The sequence below is a fragment of the Tupaia chinensis genome, unplaced genomic scaffold, assembly GCF_000334495.1.
Source record: "Tupaia chinensis unplaced genomic scaffold, TupChi_1.0 Scaffold000063_1, whole genome shotgun sequence".
Taxonomy (NCBI): Eukaryota; Metazoa; Chordata; class Mammalia; order Scandentia; family Tupaiidae; genus Tupaia; species Tupaia belangeri.
Window position 1 is genome coordinate 9719305 of NW_006159521.1, and position 20598 is coordinate 9739902.

Sequence of the window (20598 nt, forward strand, 5' to 3'; positions counted from 1 at the left end):
AATAATAGTATAAGACAGGTGGTAATATGTAATAAATTTTTTAAACAGAGAGATGGATTTTTGTAATTGAGGTTCATCATCTTAAAGAACAATAACTTTGTATTCTTCTTTTTGATCCCCATAGAGACCAGCACACAAATGTATGTACAATTAATAATTAAGTTTTTGTTGAAAGAATGAGTAATTTCTTTGAATGATGTTTTTATTCATGAATGTTAAGTAGATTAAAAAACTTGTAGAGGTGGAAAGAATACTCAGAAAATATGATCAATACATGAAATACTGCTAAGCAAAACAGCACAAAGTTTTTTGATTTTTGTTTTTTTAAGAGAGATTTTTGCTATATGGCACATGTGTTTACCAGAGAGGCAGAAAGAGAGAAATCATCCTTCATGGGAGTTGGCCATGCCACAATACCTTCTTCTCCATTCTCCTCTCAGGATTTGGGGCACATACACACATGTGCTTCAGCGTGAGCTTTAAGTCACCAGGTCTGGGACTCAAACTGCAGTCAACTATGTGGGAGTGCAGCGACGTAACTGTTAGGCTATCTCCTGGTCCCAACAGCACCAACTATTCTGAACATGAGGTCTCAGATGATTACATAAATAATCCATAGAAGTTCAGTCCTAAATTGAGCCCATTCATAATCACAAGTTTATCCAAGTCATTGCTGGAGCCATCTGTTAGAAGGAATCAGAATTGATGCCTTCTTTCTCTGGCCTGTAGTTATGCTGTGTCTTGTAGTCTACAAACACAACAGTTTTTAGATTGTATCTGTTTAAAGTTCATTCTACACAAAGAGAAATCAAAATACCTTTAGGCTTCATGTTAAAAAGTACACTGAAATAGAAATCACAAAAAAAATACATTACTGAATCCTGTTGTTACACATGATAGGGTTTTAAAGTCTTAAGAAACCATATAGTTCACACTTACTAAGAAACCAAAATTCAGAGTACCCTAACCAAGATTATAAAAAAACTCAAACTCTGAATAACATTCCCAAGTCAGAACTAACACTTGCTCCTAACCTTCTTAAAATTCCTTTTTAAAGAATTATTTTAACTTTATTCATCATTATTTTATTAAATTGTAACAGAGAGAGAGAGAGATAAAGCAAGCTGCCAATTTTGGGACTTCAACCATGATCAGTCATGTAGAGTCTAGTGCCTTAACCACCACGCCATCTGCTGGACCCCTTTTTAAATTTCTTGATATTAAGTTCAATAAAGCAACTTTCAGGGTTTTTTTTTTTTTGGAGAGGTTTTTGCTATAGGGCCCATGCCCTCACCAGACAGACAGAGACAGAGAGAGAGAGAGATAAAGCAAGCTGCCAATTTTGGGACTTCAACCATGATCAGTCATGTAGAGTCTAGTGCCTTAACCACCACGCCATCTGCTGGACCCCTTTTTAAATTTCTTGATATTAAGTTCAATAAAGCAACTTTCAGGGTTTTTTTTTTTTGGAGAGGTTTTTGCTATAGGGCACATGCCCTCACCAGACAGACAGAGACAGAGAGACAGAAAGGGAGAAATCACCCCAGAATGGCCACGCCGCAATCCCTTCTCCTCCATTCTCCTCTCGGGATCTTGGGCACGCACGCACATGCGCCCGGCATGACTTCAAGCCACCAGGTCCGGGACTTGAACCACGGTCGACTACATGGGAGTCCAGCGACATAGCCATTACACTAACTGCTGCTCCCATCAATAAAGCACCTTTTTAATGCTTGTAAGAGACTTAATTCTGGAAAACTTTTCCCACTTTGTGTAGCTCCACCTTTTATATTGTTCAATGCTAAATTATCTTCAAGTTTAAACACACTGTGTTTTCAAGCCACTCTGCCAAGATTCCAAATGTGGTTAGGTTGTGGGATCCCACTCCCTTTACCACTATGCTATTGGCTAGTTCCACGCTAATGTTTTTGTCTCCTACTTAGAAGTGAGCCAGTGTGTGGCCAGGTGGTCAAGGGAGCTGGATCACACATGGCCAATCGTAATTGAAGTCCTGGACTCCATGGGCTGAAAAATATGCCAGGTGCCCATGTGTGTACCCCAAATCCCGAAAGAATGGAAAAAGAGAAGAGAAGGGATTATAGTGTGACCATGCCCCACTGGGAGTTACTTTCTTTCTGTCTCTCTGGGTCTATCTCTGGCAAGTTCAAGGACTCTCTTGTGAGAAGAAAAAAAAAAGATTTAGAATTTATAGGAGTGGTTACAAAACAATACTATACTTTAAACTACATCACTTAAAATTAGTCATAGGTTCTCTATTTTAGCAAGTCTCTCTTTTTAAGAGAGATTTTTCCTACAGGGTGCATGACCTTGCCAGAGAGACAGAGAGACAGAGAGAGAGAGAGAGAGAAATCACCCCCTGGGAGGTGGCCGTGCCACGATCCCTTCTCCTCCATTCTCCACTTGTGATCTTGGGCATGCGCACAAGTGCACCAATCCTTTCAAGCTACTGGGACTGGGCTTTAAGAGTCGGCCATGTGGGATGTCCAGTGCCTTAACTACTACGCCACTTGCTGGCCCCATGCAACTCCCTCCTTTCTAACAACTTTATGCAACTCTTAACTCAATTACTCTAAGTCAGTCTGTGGAATGACAGCGGACCAAGAATGGTTGCCTACCAATGAATGACAAGAAAAGAGAACTAAGAAACTTTCAGAAATGGTTGAAAGTAATTTGACAAAGCAATTTTGTTTGTTACATATAATAAAAAACTGAAGCTTGTATTTTATAGAACTGGCAACCTTTAAAAATTACATTAAGTAATACAGTGCTACATTAATAAGAGTTTATAAGGAAATGTTTAGTTTATTCCTAAACTAATATATTGTCTCTACTTCTACAAAAGATTTATTAAATTATTATAATCAGGGCCAGTAGGTGGTGTGGTGGTTAAGGAAATGGATTCCTACTGGTCAACCGTGACTGAATCCTGGACCTGGCAGCTTGCTTTCTTACTTTCCCTCTCTCTCTCTCTGTCTCTGATAAGCACACATGCCCTATAACAAATTAGATAATAATAAGATTAAATAATTCTTTTAAAAAATTACTATAATCGCCTTAATACACAATTTTCTCTCACTTTGCCTTCTTTAATTTTAATCACCAGAGGGTGTGTGTAATTGCCAGAGAGAGAGAAAGAATCATCCACCCAGCAGTGGCTGATTCATGCCACAATCTTTTCCTAGACTTCTCCTAACCACCAGAAATTTGGGCACCAGTGCACACATGACAGCTGTTTTTCAAGCATCCAGGACGAGGTTTTGAGCTGTAGTCAGCCGTGTGGAGTCCAGCCCCTTTAACTGATGAGCTATGGGACTGCCCCTGCCTTCTACAACTTTATTCTTAACTGTACTTTCAAAAAGTATTGGTCTATTAAAATATCTTTTTTTTTAAAGTTAGTCCTTCACAAATAACTGTAAGAAGCAAAAAAATTGTACCCATGGTACTAAAAATGTAGTCCTCAGACAGCCGTGTTAGCACATTCTGGGGACTTGTTGAGATGGTGGAACCTCTGGCAGAATCTTAGACCTGAATTAGAATCTGCATTCCCACAAGGTCTTCAGGGGATTCACAAACATAACAAAGTTTGAAGAGAACAGGTCTGTATCATCAGATCTGGCACACAGTTAAACTCTGTTAGCTGCATTTCTTCTTCTACCACTATGACGCCATATCAAATTCTAGAGCTCACCTTGTAAAACTATGATTCCACAGAGGCACTCACAAACCTGCCTTTCACATATCATATGCAACCATGTAAAGTATAAAAAGAGAAGGGTATAGTTAAAATATTACTGTTTCCCCAAAATACCTTTGATTTTACATACTTTAAGCTTTTTTCTACTACTCTAAATCAACGGAATTATGACTGAATTTATAGCAATTAAATAAACTCAATAAAATTTTTTAAATATTTACTGATATTTATAAAATAAATTAAAACAAAAACATAGGAACTACATAGCTTTATTGAAACTCATGTATTAAAAGGCAATAACTAATTCCAAGAAGAGACATCAACCAGTGAACAAAACCCATTCTTATATTCAGTAAGATAACATTTTAAGATAATCATAAAACCTCAGTTTCAAGGCCAATCTTGTAGCAACAGTTAAGTGCTGTGCATAGCAAGCTAGATCTCACTGTGGTTCGAATCCCAGTCTAGTAGCATGAAAACCATGCCTGGGTGTGTGCATACACATGCCTACATACCTGACAGGCAGAGAAAACAATGACTGTGGTATGACCACACTCCACAAGGGTGCCTTCTCTCTTTCTGATGAGTATATGTACTTGCTGACAAAATTTAGTTCTAGTTCTCAAATATTTATTTTATTTTGGGGGGGGGGTTTGCTATAGGGCGCATGCGCTCACCAGACAGACAGAGACAGACATAGAGACAGAAAGCGAGAAATCACCCCCCAGGGGGGATGGTCACGCCGCAATCCCTTCTCCTCCATTCTCCTCTCGGGATCCTGGGCACACACGCACACGCGCCCGGCGTGAGTTTTAAGCTACCAGGTCCAGGACGCGAACCGTGGTCAACTACGTGGGAATCCAGCAACACAGCCATTACGCTAACTGCTGATTCTCATCAAATGTTTATTTTATAAAAATAAACAGAAAAAAAAAGTATCAAAACCCAGTAGTCTATTATACTTAACCTCTATCAAATATATAAGAAAAAGACTAGTGGGGGCTGTATGGTGGTATGGCAGTAAAACGAGACGCTCTGCAAAGCTGCCCCAGTGGGAAGGTCTCCGGCCCGTCAGAGACTCCCATGAGTATACGAGGCACCCTCGTGCTCAGGCCTACCGAGGGCCAATGCCAGGAGTTGGCTGCAGCATGAACACTTCTAGTGGTGCTGTCTCTGTCTCTTGCTGTTTCTCTTACTCACCAAAACAAACAAACAAACTTACCTTAAAACAAAAATGACTAGGAAATTAATTATACAAAGTTATAAGATTCATTTTACATGCCCATATTTTCCTAAGACAGTTGTTCATTATTTTTCTGAAAGATACATAATTTTTCAGTTTTTTACTTTAACATGATAAAAGTGAGATACTTTTATTATAGAAAATTGAGTGTATAGAGAAATAGCATTAGTGAGGCAGGAAAAAAGTCTCCAATTTTACTTCCACTGAAAGGCAAACATCATTTAACACACTTTCTTCCAATTTTTAAATGTTTTCTAAACTTGTTCAAATATATAAAAATATATGTTATAAACAGCCATGTGCTGAAAACTCAGTTTAACATTACCAATATAACTAAATCCCTATGGAATTCTCTCAAATTATTCTTAGAAATAAACATTGTCCAAATTTTTTTATCATGTTCATGCATTATTAAAGAGAGTGTTTTTGCTATAGGGTGCATGCACTCACTGGAGAGAGACAGAGACAAAGAGACAGAAAGTGGGAATTCATTCCCCGGCCCCAGGAGGATGGCCACACTGCAATCCCTTCTCCTCTATTCTCTTCTCAAGATTTTGGGCATGCATGCACACGTGCCCTGCATGAATTTTAAGCCGCTGGATTCAGGACTCGAACCACAGTCAACTACATGGCAGGTTCAGTGACATAACCATTATGCCATCTGCTGGTTCCTCGATTAATACTTTTATTATATATGCATATTCTCTTATAGCATAATTTTTTTAATGTTTTGCTGCAAGGCACATGTAATCGCTAGAGACAGAAAGAGATAAGAGAAAGTGAGAAATTACCGCTCTCCCCATCCCCCACAGAGATGGCCACACCACAATCCCTTCTCTTCCATTTCTCCCTTAAGATTTTGAACATGCACATACACACCCAGCATGTTTTTCAAGCTTCTGGGTCCTAAATCATGACTTGAATCACGGAGTTTGGCATGTACCATAGAACCCAGTGCCTTAACCACCATGCCTCCTGTTGGCCCCAGTTTGTATGTTCTAGAAATTTACCTGAGTTGTATCATACTTTTTTCTTTATTCACTTAAAATTCAATATGGAAGATTAATATATATTAATAACATTTAACTCTGGAACATATGTCACTACTATAAAACATTTTATCATAATTTAACCATACCATGATTTATCTATACAGTCCCCTTTTGATGACATCTAACTTGCTTCCATTTTCCCCTATTAGAAACAAGGCTCCTGTAAGCATTTTAGTACTATGCCTCCATATACATATATGTGAATTCACAGTGAACTTTTCTATAGGTTAAATACCTAGGAGGGGATTTAGCTATAGCCCATGCAAATCTTCAAATTTGCCAGGTATTGTTATCAGACAAGGGGCAAGGGGTGTGTGTGGGGGGTGGGTAATGGCTATCAGACAAGGGGGAGTTGAGCTGCTCTGTGTGAAATGCGGAGTTCTTTGGGTCTAGATCGCTAAGGTTAAAGACCTGCCCTAAGACTTGGGGAAAAGTCAAAGCAGGAAAAGAGAAGTCTTTACAGGGTCCAGATCTCTAAAGTCAGAGCTCTGCCCTAAGACACAGGAAAACGTCAAAGTAGGAAAAGAAAATATTTTAATAGGAAAACAAAGATTTCTAACAGAAAGTAATGCATCAGAAAGGCATGTGGGTGGGCAGCAGTTAGAGAAGGACGGCTGCTTGGGAATGAGGTTAGATGTTACTTTAAAAAAAAAGAATTATTTTATTTAACTTTATTTACTTATTTTAAATTTGAATGGGGGTGGGGGAGAAAGACAGCAAGCAAGTTGCTGCCAGGTCCAAGACTCAAACCACGGTCAGCTATGTGGGAATCCAGTGCCCTTAACCACCGTGCCACCTGCCAGACCCAGATGTTTCATTTATTTGGGGATCTTGTCATGAATATTTAGGAGGGAAGGTCTGTCACTGTAGCTGGCTTCTTTCCAAGGCTGTTCTTGCATACTTTTCCTTCAGGTAAAGAATCTGATTATCCAATTATGCATGCCCAGTGTGGACTTTGAAGGTATGAGCATCCCCATGGGAACTACTTGTCTCTTAACAGTTCATTGTCCTGAGGGAAGTTGACCTAGCATCCTATCCTGGTGATTTTCTGTGTGCATATGTAGAACTGCAGGAGGGAAAATAATAACCTTCCCTAGGTTCTTTGAAGAAAGGTTAGGTTAAAAAAGAAATAAAAATGAAATCAGCTTCTCCTCTCTGGGCACTAGAAGCCAGAAGGGAGGAAGGAATCCCCAGGAGGGGATCCAAAATATACCTTGATAAGCTGTAATTAATGAGGCCATGTCCTTCTGCCATTATCTCAGAACTGCCCATTCATATCTGACTATAATATGGCCCAACTATTCTCTGGATTAGAAATAAACTATTGTTGGGCTAGCCCATGGCCTTGTGGTTACATGAGCTGGAAGGATCCCCCATGGCCGACTATGTGGTTCAAGTTCTGGACACGGCAGCCTGAAAAACAAGCAGAGTCCATGCGCAAATGTGCCCCAAATGAGGGAGAAATGAAGGAGCAGGGATTGTAGCACAACCATGCCCTGTTGGGGGACAGGAGGTGAGGTGCTTTCTTGCTTGCCTTCTCTGTGTCTCTCTCTGGCAAGCATACATACTCTCCTGCAACATTTTTTTAAAGAAGAAATACATTACTGTTTATGAAAAAATTATTGTATTTCTTACTAAATCAGAAACTTCTATACAGACAGCCCCAAACTTATGAAAGGAAGCTTCCAAAGTCCACTTAGAAGTTGTACGCAATTTGTGATGCACTTTTTAGAGATAATAAGCAAAGTGATATGATCACATTTCCTTATCTGCTCACTTTATCCTTAGTATATTCTTGTCTGAAATAATTGGACCTGGGTCCAGTGGCAGTCCTTTGCCATAATAGATGTTCAAGACCTATTTGTTAAATGAGTTAATATTTTCTAGGCTCTTTAGTTCATCTTAAGGTTCTATAATTATTCCTGGTATTAATACAATAGAATTTGACAGACGTACAATATATTTCTGGTTTGCTACTAGGTATGCTGTGTTGGTGCCCAGCATTGTGTTGGCTATTATAAACATGGCCAGTGTGGTTGATGCTAATTTTCAGAAACTAGCCCACAGCTACAGTTCACAGTTCATGATTAAAACAGTACTGAATACCCTTGTAGGATCCATAGGACAGTACTTCTGAATTCTCTTTCAGTCATAGGGATGCTGACCTTAGGCCATTTATACTTCCTTTTCTTACCTCAGTGACTAAAGTAAAATATCCTTAAAAGTAAAGTGCAAATTAAAATAGCCAAACAACCTTCTTCTAATAACTGACTCTGACAGAGGCTGAATTTTCCTAAACTTGAAAGTAAACAAGCCTTCAATGGAAGATCACTGATTCCTTCTAAAAATACACATCAAATCTTCTTCACTCATTCTCCCTGACTAAAGGTTTTCTGTATTAACAAAGATAGCATGAGAATGCATTTGGTGATAACTACTTTCTAGAACTTGAGTTACAGTTTTTACTCAATTAACCCATACAATTCCCTGAATTAGTTACTATTATTCCCATTCCATAGACAATGAGGTACAAAAAATTTACATAATTCACCAAAGCCCAACAGTAAATAGAAGAACAGAAAACTGAACTCAGGTAGTTTGAATCCAGAGCCCACTATGCAAGGCCGTTTTTCTAGTAATTATTGTTCCTCCATAGAATTATTATTAATTGGGGACCAGCGGAAGGTATAATGGTTACATCACTAGACTCCCACATAACTGACTGCACCTCAAGTTCCAGACTGGGCAACTTTAAACTCACACTGGGTGCATGAGCATGCATGCCCAAAATCCCGAGAGAAGAATGGAGAAGGGACTGTGGCATGGCCATCCCCCCAGGGGAGATTTCTGTCTTCCTGTCTCTCTCTCTTTCTGGTGAGTGAATGTGCCCTGCAGCAAAAATCTCTCTTAAAAAATTATTATTTTTTAATAATTATTTATTATCATTAGTTTTCAATTTTGACCAGAGAGAGAAAGGACCCAGAAGCCACCAGGTCTGGGACATGTGGTTGACCACGTGGGAGTCCAGCGCCCATAACCACCACAACACTTGCTGGCCCTGAGAATTATTATTGATTGAATGTCTGGATGATAAGATGGAGTCACACTAAATAAAGAATGTATTTGTTGAAATATTGGGTTGTCAGAAAAGTCATGATATATTTTTCATATAAAAAGTTCAGAGAATTCAATTTTCATAGAAAAAGTTATCATGACTTTTCTGATGACCTAGTATTCACAAATGAAGAAGATATGCAGGCAGGAAAACCCAACAATAAACCAAACCAAGAAAAAAAATATTTTAAACTATCCAGTCTGGCAAGTGGTACATAAAATATTGGAAGCAGTAGGAAGAGCTCCTGAGAACTTTCTGAACCTATAGACGTAAAATTCAAACAAAATGAAAAATGGAAAAATCACTTTTGCTACATAAGAATCAACTACACACATTTATCTCCCACAGAACCTTTTTCTTATCCAAAGTGGGAATACAGTGCAAAAATGTTCTGGGATATCGCGATGGTTCCCAGGGAGAATGCAGAGAGATGCCCCAACAACCACACATGCACATTTCTACAGCATCAGAATGCAGTTGTGTACCTCCACTGAGGACGGAGTTTATAATAATATCTCAGCAATTACAATTAAGAATTAATATTCATGTGGCCAGCAGATGGCATAGCAGTTACATCACTGGACTCCCACATGGCTGATCACAGTTCGAGTCTCAGCCTCAGAGGCTTGAAACTCACACCAGATGTGTGTGTGTGCATGCCCAAGATCCCAGGAGGAGAATGGAGAAGGGATTGTGGCATGGCTATTCTCCCAGGGGATGTGTGGGAGGGGGGATTTCTCACTTTTCCTTTCACTATCCCTATCTATGTCTTTGTGTCTCTCCACGGGGACTGCGGTCTCTCTCTGGGGAGTGCACACACCTTAAGGCAAAAACTTCTACCATTAAGAAAAGACTATTCATTATAATGAATACTCCACTCCACTCCAATAAATGGTATTTGAATGGACTGAAAATTAAAAATAAATAAATAAATACATTCATTCATTCATTCACTCATTACCCAGGTATTAAGGTCTTTTTTTTTTTTTTTTTTGCTATAGAGCACTTGTACTCATCAGAAAGATACAGACAGAGAGACAGAAAGTGAGAAATCACCCCCAGGGAGATGGCCACAACACAATCCCTTCTCCTCCATTCTCCTCTCAGGATCTTGGGCACGCATGAACACGTGCCCGCCATGAGTTTAAGCCACTGGGTCCAGAACTCGAACCATGGTCGACTACATGGGAATCCAGCGACACAGCCATTATGCTAACTGCTGGTCTCTAGATATTAAAGTCTTTAGGGCTAAAGGCCAATCTAACTTTAGACACAGCAACTAGAACGTAAAAAGATTTGTAAGACATCTATTTTCTCCTCCTTCAATTCCTAGATCTCTGAAACCCACAGTGTCTTCTAGCTAAAGGACTCCAGGTGCCAAGGTTATTCCAACAAAGAAAAGACAAAGAGAAAAGTCTTCTCAGTATCAAAGACTGCACCCTTGTTTTCTGAAGCAGAATTCTCAACAGCTGATAAGCTGAAACGTCCTTTGAGAAACAAAATGGTATCACCAACAGGTTTTGAGAGTTAAGACAAACTTGTCTTGGCGTATATTTGATGTACAAAACCTTACCTTTTGTACAACAAAACCTGAGAAGCCTTTTTAATAACAAATGGGTTTCTGAAAACATGGTCTTCTCAGTAGAGAATTCTATTTTTTAATGAGTAGCCTAATAAAAGAACTTAAGCTTTTCTTCAATTTGGAACAATTCCTCACTTTTAACTTTTTGTTTTGATTTGACAAAATATTTTCAAACTTTTGAGAAAATTTTTAATTCTGTTTTCATTTGAGAAAGCATTTTAAAGGGCTATTTAAATGTTTGTAAATATCCCAAAAATACAGCTTTACAATTAGTGAGTTTTCCCATTAATGTTATTTTTTTAAAGATGTACCTACAGAAAAGTTTCCCTTTCAGATGAACCCATATTGCTACGAAGATCAAGGGAATTAAATACTAAATGCACTGCCCTCCCATCTTCATAGCACTTCTGTAAATAAAGACCATTTACTTATTTTTACATGTCTGTCAGTCTCCTGTAAGCCCTTGCACTTAAGTGAAGGCATTTCTTTCCTTAATCAGGTTGAGAATAGGGCCTCATTTTTATTATTTTTATTTTTTTCTAAGTAACCAACATCTTGTAGAGAAATGACCACCAGGAGCTACACATTCATCAGTCTGAGAAACACATACTAAGTTACTTTTGAAACAAATCTACTTTTGAAAATCTCTCTGACGAAGTTTTTTAAGGCTATTCAGGTAACCAAGTCTATCACAGTTCACTCATATTCACCTAATCAAATTATGTGAATTCATAAAAAATGAAGGCAGAAAGAGAATATAATAAATATAGTTTCACCCCTCCCCCACACTATTAAACACATGTACCCTGGAATAAGCATGAGATACAGAAGTAAATCTATTATTATTTCTAAATGCTTTTCAGTTGAAGCGTCTCACTCCATGCCAATGGTTCTAGTGTTTAGAGAGCGTATTCTTCACACAAGATGGTATTAAAATGCAAGCTAGCAATGTCATCTAAGACACAAAGAAATAGCTGTTTGATCTACTATCAAAACAAAATTCCACTCAGAGGTACGTATATGTATTCATTCCATCTGGTAAAATAAAACTGTTAAACAAATTTAAGCATTATTGTTTTATAAGAATAGTTTCAGCTAACGAATGTAATTACAAGTAAAAATGTTGAGTTGTTAAAGAAGTCATGACGTATTTTTTTGTTTTTCAAAGATCATTTATATAGATAAAGAACAAAGATCAATGTTACATTGCTTGCTTTGTTCGATAACCTTTTGTCAGCTTTTAATGAGCTTCATAATTCCTCATTTACAGAAGGACTTCTCTTTATTGTGAAAAGCTGAACATGGTGCTGATTTACAGCCTCATCTTAATTGAACGTTATACCATAGGTATAATGAAACAAGTGGAAGACTGATGGCACGAGGTCAGGAGAGTACAGCAGGTATAACAACACATCCCATCCAAGCTCTAATAATTTCCGGTGGGTGATCAAACTTGGTGTCGTCTCACACTGTCGTAATGAAACACAACTCTTATATATAATCAAGGAGCTCTAGAGGTTTCTGGATGATGGATTAATTGAAACTGCCCCATTGCCAACAGTACACAATTAAATTGATTGTTTTGGTTCCTTGGTAGGAGCTTGAAAAACATGACATCTTTAAAATCCCACCATACTGAGAGCATAAACTCCCTCTGATGAATGACTATTTTGATGGTATCTGCAATCTCTCATGTTGTGTTACATGGGTCTGACTTGATCAATGCCTTTATTTTGTCATCATCAACCTCAGTGGGCCTCCCTGAATGGGAATTGTCATTGAGATCAAAACTACCAGCATAGAATTTCATGAAGCATTGTTGGCAGTGACATCCTTAAACATTGTTGCAATAAACTTTAAGCAACTTTTCAACTTTTTTAGAATTAAGCTAGAACTTTCAAATAACATAGCAATAACATAGATGTGAATGAATGACTAGTACTTCCAAAAGTGAACTAGCGCCATCTGTTGCAAAAATGCATCATGACTTTTCCGACAACTCATTAAGATAGTTATTTCCTAAAAAGTGAAACTACACTCTAATTCAAACATTTAAATCAAATTGATACTACTTTATCTGTACCCAATGCAAAATTTTTCAGCTACTTAGCTAAAATATAAAATTAGTTATAATACATTTGCATATAATACAGAATATTCAGCTATTTACAAAAATAAGAAATCAGCATTCCTTTGATGATCAACAACAGTTCACAGTATTATCTTTATTCTTTTATACACCTCCTAAGAAAGATTGGGAAATAAGTTGCTTTAATATTAAGACTAATAGGGGAACAAATTACCTATGTGATTAAACATAACAGTTTTCACCATCAGCAATAAATGAAATGGATCATTTCCTTTTTTCCTACCTGTCTGCTTTGAGGTCTGATGTTTTCAAAGTGTACCATTAATCCTTACTCTAGATGACACCAGGTGTGGTTACTGACACGTCAGTCTTCTCTGGTCTTTCCTTCTGCCCTGCAGTTTATCCTTCCCTAGTATCTATCCCTTTTACCTGTCTTTTCATATCATTTAAACGTACTACTTTATGAAATTTAAGATAAAAATGTGCATATGAAAGTGTGACAATGTAGATGTATACATACGAATGTAATTTATCAGGCACTGTGCTAGGTCTTTGGATACAAAGGTAAATTAAACACCATCAAGGAGGTCAACATTTATAATAGACAGTATCTGAAAATAACTGAATAAATGAAATAACTTTTTAATGAGTCTGGGACTGCAGTATGCCATAGTACAGCTTCTAAGGTTTGATTAGTATTATTAGATTCCCTATTTGTCTAAGGGGCAGAGTGGTATGGCCAGTGGAATTCTAAATAAAGCCTAAGCCAGTCTGCTAAATTACAACTTAAACTTCTCAGGTCGAGTATGAATAGTTTAGACAATGATAATATACCAGCACAGCTTCAACTGGAATCATCAAAGAACAAGAAGCACAGTCAGGCAAACAGAAGTATTAACATTTTCTAAAGAAAAAAAAAATTCCCCAAACCAAATAAAACATGTTGATAATCAGAAAACAAAAGCATCAATATGCATACCATACTGATTTTACTAAGTATCTACTATGCGCCAGTACTATGTTAAGGGCTTAATTTAACATATATTAACTATATATTAAATACTATAGCTCCCCTACTCGCAGATGAGAAAATTGTGTGTTACATAATTTAAATAAGGTTTCTAAAATCAGAGAGTGATAGAGAACCGATTTAAACTCAGGCAGTGTGACAGCAGATCACTTAATGGGCCATTAAGTTTTTATCTCAAGAAGTCTGACTATATGGTAGACCCATAAATGCAGGATCATTTCTATTAAACCCATTAGTGTTTCAAGGTCTCAGAACCTCTTTAGATTTACAAAGGACTCCTTCATACTTTTAATAAACATAAGAAATTTAAAAAGCTTTTGTTTAGTAAAGGGTATACACTGATATTTATCATGTTAAAATAATTAAACCTGAGGGACCAGCAGATGTCATAATGGTTACGTCACTGGACTACCACATAGCTGACCTCAGTTCTAGTCCTGGACCTGGTGATTTAAAACTCACAGTGGGTGCATGTTCATGTGCCCAAAATCCTGTGAGGAGAATGGAGGAGAAAGGACTGCAGCATGGCCATCCCCCCGAGGAGTGATTTCTTGTTTTCTGTCTCTCATCTGTCTGGCAAGTGCCATGTGCCCTCTAACACAAATCTCTCTCTCTCTCTCAAAAATAAATAAATAAATAAATAAACAAACCTGAGAAAATTTTAAAACACAAGAATATACATTCCTTTAACTGTTGGAACAAAGAATTCATCATGTATCACATGGCCTTTGGAAACCACAGTGCAATGAAAAAAAGATTAAGACTGAAAGGCCATTTGATGGCCCAGCAGTAAAAAGTGACATTCTTGACAGGGTGACTCACAGAGGAGGATTCCGAGTTAACATCTGGATCTCCCTGAGCACACTGGAACACATATGCCCATAATCCAGGACTGGCTGAATCCGGGGAGGGACTGTGGCTTCAAAACCCTGTTGTGGGTAGAATGTGCAAGCATCTTCTCTCTCCCTCCCTCTCTCCCCCATGACAGAAATAAACTTTTAAAAAAGAAAGAAAGGATAAGATTGAAATGACAAGCAATGTTTTGGTAACATTATGAAAATAGTTTTAACCTTGCAAACACTCTAAAAGGGTCTTGGGAATACCCAAAGGTCTCTGGAACATACTAGATAAATTGCTACATTTGGAGTATTCACTACATTTCAAAATAAATCAGGAACCCTCAATCTCACTACCTTGTGAAAATTACTTAATACAGAGGCCTCATTTTTCAGAGATTATGGTAAAAGAGTCAGAGAAATCAAGGGACATGTCTAAACTCAAGCAGTTAGATACCTAATCTTATAATATTAAAGAACAGATTTTTGGCCATTGATACAAAGTACCAGTAGTCAGGTATTAGGAGAAGTGGCAGTAAGAAAAGTGACTGCAGAACAACATATAAAGTATCAAAATTCCAAGGATCTCTTAAATAACCAACACTTTCGGTTTGGGGCAAGAAGCCACGGGCAGCCAACTATTAACTGAATTCTGCCAACAATCACATGAAACCAGAAGTAGAGCCTTGCCAAATGGTCTATAAATGATATTCTAGCCCTGGTCAACACCTTACCTGGAGCCTTGTTAAGACATCCTGAAGAAGAGAACAAGCTCTGCCAGAACCTTACCCACAGAAACTGTGAGACAATACATGTTACTTTAAGCAGCTAAATTTATAGTAATTTGCTAGCGTGGTAAGATTACTACCACAACTATTAAAAAGATAACAAGAAAATATTATGAACAGGGCCAGCAGTTGGTGTAGAGGTTAAGGCACTAGATCCCACAGGGCCAACTGCATAGTCCTGGACTGGGAGGCTTAAAAAGCATGCCAGGTGCATGTGTATGTGAGCCTAAAATCTAGACATTGAAGAGGGGATGCAGCATGGCCATCCCCCCGGGGGTCATTTCTTACTTTTTCTCACTTTTTCTGACTCTGTCTCTCTCCAGCAAGTACATGCACTCTATAGAAAACTAATAAAACAAAATAAGTTAATTACATTTTAAAAGTTATAAACAAATTATGTCAATAAATACAACTCAGATAAAATGGGCAAATGGACATATTTCTTAAAATTAACAAAACCCACTCAAAAAAAAGATACCTTGAAGATTCCTTTATTAATAAAACTGAAATTTAATTAAAAATCATACTGAAAAGTTCAGTCCCAGATATTCTTATTAGTAAAATTCTACCGAACAATTAAGGAAGAAATACCAATTCTGTGCAATATCTTCCAGTAATCTGAAGAGAAAATAGTACTTTTCAACTCATTCTTTGGGGACAGCATTACTATGATAAAATCTGACCAAAACAGTACAAGGAAAAAGAAACTACACATCAATTTTATGTAGATGTAAAATTCTTAAAATTTTAAGAGAAGTGAATCCAACAACAGATAAAAAGGATAAGAAATAGAACCCAGTGCTACTTCTTCCAGGAATACAAGGTTACTCTAACGTTACAAAATAAATTAAAAAATAAATAAACCAACCAATAAAATTTCTAGACTAACACACTAAAAAAAGAAACATTACATGATCAACTCAACAGATGAACAAAAAATATTTTATAAAATTCAACATCTACTTTTGTTAAATATTCTCAACAAATCAGGAATAGAAGGCAACTTTTTTTTTTTTTTTTTGGAGAGGTTTTTGCTACAGGGCGTGTGCGTTTGCCAGACAGACAGACAGAGAGAGAGAAAGCAAGAAATCACTCCCAAGGGGGGATGGTCACGCCGCAATCCCTTCTCCTCCATTCTCCACTCAGGATCTTGGGCACGCACGCACACATGCCCGGCGTGAGTTTTAAGCCACAGGGTCCAGGACGCGAACCGTGGTCGACTACATGGGAGTCCAGTGACATAGCCATTACACTAACTGCTAGTTCCTAGAAGGCAACTTCTTCAAACCAATAAAATCACTTCAGGAAACCTACAGCTAATAGTGTGCATAATGGTAAAAGATTGTTTACTACCTAAAACCAAGAACAAGGCAAACTGTTCATTTTTATCACATTTATTCAACATTTTATTAGAAATTATAGCCAATGTGTGTGTGTGTGGGGGAGAGGTCCAGATTAGAAAAGGTTCAACTCTCATAAACTGCTCAAACAGAAAATTTGCCAGAATGTACAAAAAGTTACCACAAGGTCTATTGTTTAAAAAAAAAAAGAGTAATTTTAACCAGAAATGGAAATTTTAAAAGATTTATAACAGCATCAAAAATTATATTTTACTTGATATTACTTTAGTTACTATGAACAGAAAATGTGCAAGCCTATTCTCTGAAATTACTAAGGAAAATTTAAGATGTAAATAAAGAGATATACCATATTCATGGATCAAGTCTCCATGCTATTAAAATGTCAATTCCCATCAAGAGGAATTTGGTGGCTTCAGCCCAACTGCAAGCAAAATCTTGAATAACTTTGTAGAAACAGACATGCTGGTTTTAAAGTTTTTAAATTTATATGCAAATCTAGAATATCCCAAACAATTTCTAAACAGAACAAGGTTAGAAGATTCATACAATCTGATATCGAGACTTATTTTAAAGGTTCAGTAATCAAAACAGTATGGTGTTGGTGTGAAGACAAAAACAATGGAATTGAACAGAAAGCCCAGAAATTAATCATCACACCTATGGTCAATTGAGTTTCAACAGAAATAACAAGGTAGTTCAATGGAGAAAAGGACTATCTTTTCAACAAATGGTGCTGGTAAACTAGGTTGCCTCATACCAAAAAAACAATTTGATTCTTACTTCATACTTAACACAAAAAAGGAACATAAAATAGATTACAGACCTAAATTAAGAGCTAAGGGCCACACAGTGGCACAGCAGTAAAACACCATGCTCTGTAAGGTAGATCCACATGGAAAGGTTACCACTTTGCATCTGGCAACCTCATCAAGTACACAGGGCACATGCGTACCCAGGATCCTAGCTGACTGAAGCTGGGGGTGAGGAGAACAGGATCGGTGGATCACAGCATCAGCACCCTGCTGAGGGTGCTATATTCCTGTCTCTCTCACTCATGGAATAAATCTTTAAAAAAGGATTTAAATGTTTAGGTTGTCTATTTTGCTATTTCTTGAGACTGCTACTAGCAATCAAATTCTATTTAGAGGTGACACAGAGGGATCTGATGATGAAAAAATGTGGGAAGTATATACTTTTTCCTTCTCTAAAGATTTATAATTTTCAATAACTTATTAAATATCAGGAAATCAAACAAAGAAACCTATTTTTTTTTAATTTGTATATATTTGTCTATTAGCTGTGATTTTTAAAACTGCCACATCTGGGACTTTTTTCAGCCATGTGGGAATCTGGCACCTTAACTACCATGCCACCTGCTGGCCCTGAAATCTATTTAATTTTAACTCAATAATACATAAATATTTCTTACCATGGTGCTCTATATTTGTATACTGTTTTTTAAGGCCAGTTTGAGAAACTATCTTATTCAAAATTTTTGTTTCACATGTGAAAATTCTAATGCTTAAAATGAACAAGACATTTGACCAAGCTTACTTGTGTAATAAGAGAAGTTTTGAGCTTAAATCTTCTGTTCCATGTACTATAGAACAGATTATCATTTGCACTTTGTATATGATACACTCTGGAAGTTTCATAAACAAGTATTGCTTATATTTATGTGCTTCCACTCTCTCAGCCATCCTTCTTATTAACTCTTACAGTACAACAATCACTGTTTTTTACCAAGAGAATGAGCATTTTTTTGCTCAAAGAATACAGACTGATCATTTTTGTTTTGCTCAACTAATTCAGTGATCAGAAAATAGTGGTTCTCAATAAACACTTTATGAATAAAAGGAGTATGCTGGGGGGAGGATTTCCATGTAAACAATCTACAAAACAAGAGAACCTAAGTCCAAGAGAAGACTAAGAAATTACAAGTTGGAAGAAACACTGACAAAAAATAATCTTGGAGTACAATTATTGGGTAATCATAACATTTACACAGCAAGAACTAAGAAAACTACACTCAGTGGGACATAACGGTATCACCAAAGTAGAAAAGATAATTGGTTCAGGACAGCTGGTACTTTACTATCTAATCGTGAAATGATTTTCTACACTAAACACCAAGAATATGCTCTGCTCTATGTACAAATCAGCACACTGATTATGATATAAAATAACTATTTCATTTGATTACACAAAGGCTTACGCATCAGTTCATATGTTGAAGGGAAACATTTCAAACCTCTTTTCTCTGAATAAAGAAGTATATGACAAGAAGAGTGGATAAAAAAGCAACATTAATTGATCATGCTAAACCTTTAACATACATAAACTCATCCAGTTCTCATAACTACCTTGCAAGGTACATACCCTATCAATAGATTTGAGAAACTGAAGCCTCCTTCTTGTTTTTTTTTTTTTTAAGAGAGATTTTTTTGCTATAAGGCACATGGCATTTGCCAGAGACACACAGAGAGAAAGTGAAAAACCACTCCCCAGGGGGAATGGCCACACCACAATCCTTTCTCCTCCAATCTCCTCTCAGGATTTTGGACACACATGCCCAGAGTGTTTCCATTCACTGGGTCTAAGACTTCCCACAATCAGTCATGTGGGAATCTAGGGCCTTAACCATTATACCATCTGCTGACCCTTGCCTCTTCTTTTCTTAAGCTATGTGAATCCACATTCTATCAGAAGTGTGTAGATTCTCTTGAGATTTGGGGCACATCGCACAGGCACCTGGTGTTGAGTTTTAAGCTGCCAGGTCTGGGACTCGAACTGTAGTTGACTACATGCAAGTCAAATGACATAACCATTACACCATCTGCTAGTCTCTAAATCCAAGGAATTCTAACACTATAAACTTTTCCAATAGATTCCTGTTGGGCATTTAAAAACCAGTACTGTCTATCATCTTATATAGGACATACTCCAGGAATTCAACAGGTGAATCTTTAAGGAACATCTAAGACCTACAAAAATTCCTAATATGGTTTTGTAACAGAATGGACATACAACTTTTTGTGAGATTAGACATAAAAAGAGGAACACTTACAAATTCCAGAAATGTAATTTATAAAATCTCCTCTACTTAATTCTCACACACATGAGACAGATCTTCTTGCAGATGGAAATGTGAGACTCAGAAATGAACTGTCTTGTCTAAGGTCAATCATAGTGGTGAAACTTGGAAGCCAGTCTGTCTGATTATTCTAAGGCTCACATTATTTTAAATGCATCAAATATGAATAGTATTTTTCTAAGAAATAATAGTAGTACCGTCATCTTGTAACTTCTAGGGTGTCCTTAAAGTACTGAATGAATAGCAATAACAACAGTTTCGAGGTCTCTTTTCAACTTTGACAAATGTGACTGCAGAAAAGGACAGTGACAGAAAGATCATTTGGTTGCTAGTGCTAAATGTTTAATTTCTGGTAAGTTAGCTAGCTTCCCTGAGACTCTACCATGGAAAGGATTTAGAAAGGTTTCTCAATGAACTGGAGTGAAGATCAAAGTTGACAACATGTGAAAGTCAAGTCTGTATATTATATTTTGACAAATGCTAGTGATGATTACTGTTATTAATAAAAATAAGCTAGGGGCCACCAGGTGACATGGTGGTTAAGGCACCAGACTCTCAGGTATCTGGCTGTGGTACAAACTCCAGACTCAGTGGCTTGAAAATCACACTGCACATGTATGCATGTGTGTGCACGCGCAAGCCCCAAACCCCAAGATGAGAATAGAGGAGAAAGGAATGGAGTGAGGCCATGCA

The 20598-nt window shown here is 37.3% G+C and overlaps 1 protein-coding gene across 8 annotated transcripts in view; it reads right to left on the reverse strand.

Annotated features, from left to right (window-relative positions):
• Window positions 1-20598, reverse strand: part of TCF12 (transcription factor 12) — a 479077-nt gene that overhangs the window by 288874 nt on the left and 169605 nt on the right. The window lies entirely within an intron of this gene.